The sequence below is a fragment of the Macaca nemestrina genome, chromosome 1, assembly GCF_043159975.1.
Source record: "Macaca nemestrina isolate mMacNem1 chromosome 1, mMacNem.hap1, whole genome shotgun sequence".
Classification (NCBI taxonomy): Eukaryota; Metazoa; Chordata; class Mammalia; order Primates; family Cercopithecidae; genus Macaca; species Macaca nemestrina.
This window is the reverse complement of record NC_092125.1, coordinates 116838748-116844747: the sequence shown is the minus strand read 5'-3', so window position 1 is coordinate 116844747 and position 6000 is coordinate 116838748.

Genomic DNA, 6000 nt, shown 5'->3' with positions numbered 1-6000 from the left:
CTAAGACTTTTTCACCTTTGACAGTGGTCAGTAGATATGTAAAATCATGGAATCATTCAATGACTGAGACCCTGAGGACCACTGACTCCAATCCCCCACCCAGTGGTTGAGTCCCTTCCACAGCTCCTCTGCAAACACTTAGAAATGCTCGGTGGCAGGATGTTTGCTCACTGACTTCAAAAGCAATCTGTTCCACTGTTAGGCATCTCTATGTGTTTTTAAAGTTATTATAAAGTAAATACTAACCCTCTAAAATTGACTCCTACATGTTAGACACTGGGCTATGCACTTTACATTCTTATTTCAACTTCGTTTTACAATATTCCTTTGAAAAGAGTTACTATTATTAGCCCTACTTTACAGAAGAGGAAACTAAGAGCAGGAGAAATTAAGTAACTCGGGTATTTTGAGGACAAAAATCCTCATGGTATACCTCTGCATTGTGAAGATCTGCCATTCTGTAATTTTTACCCATTGATCTTATACTTTGGCCTTTTGGAGTTATTTGGATAATTTCTCAAATAATTTCAGACAACTATGACATATCTCCTAGGGCTTCAGTCTTCTAAGGTAAGCATCCATATACTTTCTTTCATTCTGAATGTAAAGTGGTTTACAGAGATTTCACCAGATGCCCTTCTCTGGGCATGCCGAAGTTTGCCTCTTAAAATGTGCCTAAAACCCACTCTGGGCCGGGCGTGGTGGTTCACACCTGTAATCCTAGCACTTTGGGAGGCCAAGGAGGGTGGACTGCCAGAGCTCAGGAGTTCGAGACCAGCCTGGGCAACATGGTGAAATCCCATCTCTATTAAAATACAAAAACAATTAGCTGGGTGTGGTGGCATGCACCTGTAATCCCAGTTACTTGGGAGGCTGAGGCAGGAGAATTGCTTGAACCCAGGAGGCAGAGGTTGCAGTGAGCCGAGATCGCACCACTGCACTCCAGCCTGGTGACAGAGTGAGACTGTCTCAAAAAACAAAAAACACTCTGTTTCAAAAGGGATCTAACCAGTGTAAAATATTATGGGATATCTTCACTGTGGGTATACAAAACTGTCAGCACAATTCAGACTGCATTTGGTTCTTAAGAAGTCACATTCCACTGACAACTCAGGTTGAGTTTGGAGCCATCTTCCATCCTAAGGTCTTCTTCATCCACGTCTGTGGAGTCTCTCCCAGGTTATAACGGAACAGTTAACTTTTTGAGCCCCTGGGGCAGGACTTTACCTTTATCCTTGTTAAATTTAACCCTGTTCATTTTAGTTTATTGCCCAATTACTGGGAATTTTTATTATATCATTCTACACCCCAGTTATCTCTCCCAGGGTATGGCATCTTCAAATCTGACAGATATGTATTTGTCAAGTCAGAGACTTAAAAGAAATGGACAAAATAGGAACAGGAATAGAAAATGCCACTGGAGGCCTTCTGGACTGAGTCTTCTTAGTTAACAAATCCCACCAACTATACTATCACTCCACCCTCAGTTCTCCAATTCTATCAAGACTTATGAGAGATTTTGTCAAATACTGTGACAGACTTGTCATAAACCATGTCCAAAGATCTATTACTCTGTTAAAATATTTCAGGAGGAAGAGATTAGTTTGTTATTCTTTTATTCATTCAATTATCTAGTATTTATTGAGCATTGGCTCTGCCATTTATTAGCTGAAAGGCCCTGGGCCAGTTATTTAAATCACTAATGAGTTAATTATCTTATCTATAAAATGGAGATAATAACCTCCCATACCTTACATAGCTCATGTTGAAATTAAATTAGATAATAAACCTAAGTAACTTAGAATGGTTCCTGGCAGGTGATAAATGCTCAGTAAATATGAACTATAAACCCTAATTGAACTAGTTAGTGCTTATTTTTCTCAGTTAACACTAGTTTCCCTCCTTTCCTGGGTCCAAACCTCCTCTAGTGTTTATATATTTTTAAATTGATACACAATATCTGTACATATTTATGGGATACGTGTGATATTTTCATACATGAACACAATGTATAATGATCAAATCAGGGCCATTAGGATATCCATCACCTCAAACATAAATCATTTCTTTGTGTTGGGAACATTTCAAGTCCTCTCTTCTAGCTATTTTGAAATCTACTATAAATTCTTGTTAATTATAGTTGCCCTACTATACTATCAAAGCTAGAATTTTTTTTTTTTTTTTTTTTTTTTTTTTTTTTTTAGACAGAGTCCCACTCTATCACCCAGGCTAGAGTACAGTGGCACAATCTCAGCTCACTGCAACCTCTACCTCCCAGGCTCAGGTGATCTTCCCACCTCAGCCTCCCAAGTAACTGGGACTCCCAAGTAATAGGCACACACCACCACGCCCAGCTAATTTTTGTATTTTTTGTAGAAACAGGGGTTCCACCATGTTGCTCAGGCTGATCTCGAACTCCAGGCCTCAAGCAATCCTCCTGCCTTGGTCTCCCAAAGTCCTGGGATTACAGGCGTGAGCCACCGTGCTTAGCCTACAGAACTTAATTAGTCTAATCCAACTGTACTTTTATACCCAATAACCAACCTCTCTTCTCTCCACTCCCAACCTCTGGTAACCACCACTCTACTCCCCACCTCCATGAGATGAAGGGTTTCTTTTAACTCTCACACATTTTGTCCTCCTTTGGCCTCTCCTGATAACTGCTGGCAGGTGCACCCCTCTCCAGCTCTGCAGGGCTCCCTTGGGATCTTCACCAGTTCACATGAGGATCTAGAGCCTTCTCTTTGCCTTCCTCACTTTGGTTATTTGCAGTTTTAGCATTTTGATGGCATTTTTTGGGCTTCCCTGCCATCCCTTCTGTTGGGTTTTAAAGTTCTTCCTGGCAGGTGCCTGCAGCCAGCCCCCTGAAGGCTTAGTGACAGCTGCTGGCAGCCGGCCTGCTACAGGGAGGCACTGTGTAATCTGCCTTTGTTGGCCTAGGCCTGTTGTCAGCCAGCCCTGCAGTGATTGCACTGAGGTTTCATAAGAGGGAAACATAACTTTCTTCTCTCTCTCTCTCTCTCCCCGCTGCCCTCTCTCCCTCTGTCCCCCCCTCTCTCTAGTATTAAGATTGAGTAGGTTCTTTCCCCACCTCTTCCCTTGCAAAATTTCTTCATATAAATGGATTCAGTATCTGAGCATTTCCCCTCCCCAAATTCCCTAATCCCCAATACACATACCTTTCTCCAGACATAACAAAGTGTGTAATTATGTTATCCAAAAAAAGAGAAAGGGCCACGTGCGGTGGTTCATGCCTGTAATCCCAGTACTTTGGGAGGCTGAGGCAGGTGGATCACTTGAGCCTAAAAGTTTGAGACCAGCCTGGGCAACATGATGAAACTCCATCCCTACAAAAAATACAAAAATTAGTCAGGTGTGGTGGTGGCATGTACCTGTAGTCCTGCTACTTGGGAGGCTGAAGTTGAAGAATCGCTTAAGCACAGGAGATCAAGGCTGCAGTGAGCCAAGATCGTACCACTGCACTCCTGGCTGGGCAACAGAGTGACAGCCTGTCTCTGAAGAAGGAGAAGGAGAAGGAGAAGGAGGAGGAGGAGAAGGAGAAGGAGGAGGAGAAGGAGAAGGAGGAGGAGGAGGAGGAGAAGGAGGAGGGGGAGGAGGAGGGGGGAGGAGGAGGAGGAGAAGAAGAAGAAGAAGAAGGAGGAGGAGGAGGAGGAGGAGAAAGAGGAGGAGAAAAAGGAGGAGGAGAAGAAGGAGGAGGAGAAGGAGGAGGAGGAGAATGAGAAGAAGAACAACAAGAAGAAGAAGAAGAAAGAGGAGGAAGAAGAGGAGGAGATTCCTTTCTTCTCCCATCTCCTCACTCCTCCAAACTTTTAAGGCCACTTCAGGGTCACCATAATACCCAACTCTAGGGGAAACCTTTTGTATGAATGCATGATAAACCGTGACCCTCTTGAATTGTGCAACACGGCAGCACAGCCCAACTCTCTATAGCTGGATCATCCTGCTCTCCATTCCATCTCATCTTGTAGGCTCTTAACTCTTGATAGATGAAAATGTTGCTGGCTTGGAACATCACACTAAGATACTAGATATGGGTGGGTTGTTAGGGGGACAAAAACATCTTGCTGACACAGAGGATACTGTCTGAAGAAGACAGCACTCAGGAATGCCTAGTGATTGGCACAATGCTAGGGCTGGCAAGAAGGGGCCCAGGTGTGCCTCATGGCGTGCTTGTGTGACATTCACCATGGAGGAAAGGCAGCCAGCACTCACTGAGGACCCACACCTGTCCAGGCCTATACCTGAGCTTTCTCATGCTCTCTCACTTACTCTTCAATATGCCCCATAGAGATGAGGACGCAAAGGCTCAGAGAGATTTGGCCAGCCCCCAGAGCTGGTGAGTTGCAGAGGTAGGAGTCAAATCCAGGCTTACCCTCCACATGACAAGGCTACCCAGGAGGAGGAATATAGAAAAAAAAAAAAAAAAAAAAAAACCCAGAAGTAACTATAACTAGGGTTGATCCTTCCTTCCTTCCTTCCTTCCTTCCTTCCTTCCTTCCTTCCTTCCTTCCTTCCTTCCTTCTTTCCTTCCTTCCTTCCTTCCTTCCTTCCTTCTTTCTTTCTTTCTTTCCTTTCTTTCTTTCTTTCTTTCTTTCTTTCTTTCTTTCTTTCTTTCTTTCTTTCTTTCTTTCTTCCTTTCTTTCTTTCTTCCTTTCTTCCTTCCTTCCTTCCTTCCTTTCTTTCTTCCTTTCTTTCTTTCATAGAGAAGAGGCAGGGTTATTTTTTTGTTTTTTGTTTTGTTTTTTTTGACAGTCTTGCTCTGTTGCCGAGGCTGGAGTGCAGTGACACAATCTTGGCTCACTGCAGCCTCCACCTCCCAGGTTCAAGGGATTCTCCTGCCTCAGCCTCCCAAGTAGCTGGGATTACAGGCACATAGCACCACACTCGGCTAATTTTTTTAAAATTACTTTTAGTAGAGATGGATTTCACCATGTCGGCCAGGCTGGTCTTGAACTTCTGACCGCAAGTGATCTTCCCACTTCAGCCTCCCAAAGTGCTGGGATTACAGACATGAGTCACTGTGCCCAGCTGAAGAGCCAGATTTTTTAAAAATTGTTTTTTGTATGTATTAGATTCCTAGAGATGCAGTAATGAATTACCACAAACTGGGTGGCTGGAAACAACAGCAACGTATCCCCTCACAGTTCTGGAGGCTAGAAACTCAAAATGAAGGACTGTGCTCCCTCTGAAGCCTCCAGAGAAGAATCCTCCTTGCCTCTCACTAGTTTCTGGTGGCTCCAATAATCCTTGGCATTTCTGAGCTTGCAGCTGCATCACTCCAATCTCTGCCTTCATTGTCATGTGGCCTTCCTCCTGGTGTGTTTCCCCATGTGTCCTCTCCTTTTCTTGTCAGGGCACCAGTGGATTTAGGTCCCTCTCTAATCTAGTATAATCTCACCTTAACTGATGGCATCTGCAACTACCCTATTTCCAAATAAGGTCATATTTGAGGTTTTGGGTGGTCATGAATTTTGGGGGGACATATTCAACCCACCGCACCTTGCTTCCCAATTCTGCTCTGAGCTAGCCCAGGCTAGAGTCTAAAGCCTGGCACTGCCTCACTTTCAGATTTGATTCCTGCAGAAATATCAGCTCAGTAGCAGTTCATCCCAGTCTACAGATGTGTTTTATACATTTATAAATTGAGCCATGTGGTAGGAAAACCTTATTAAGGGAATGGAGGTCTCTTGGGGCTTTAATTTCTGAAAGTGCTTCTTGGTGCCAGCAGCCTTGACCCCCTCAGCATGTAGAAGCAACAGAGGTCTTTCTTGCTCAGGAGCTGGCCCTTACCCCCTGCCATTATGTCTCCAATCTGGACATCCCTGTAATGGTGGCAATGCCAACCATGTGCCTAAGGTGCCTCATGACGTGCTTGTGTGGTGCTCATCCTGGAGGAAGATGATGGTCTGAGGATCTTCATCCTGGTCATCACCCAGGCAGGCCCTACCTGAATAGTAACATTACAGTGATTAGACATTT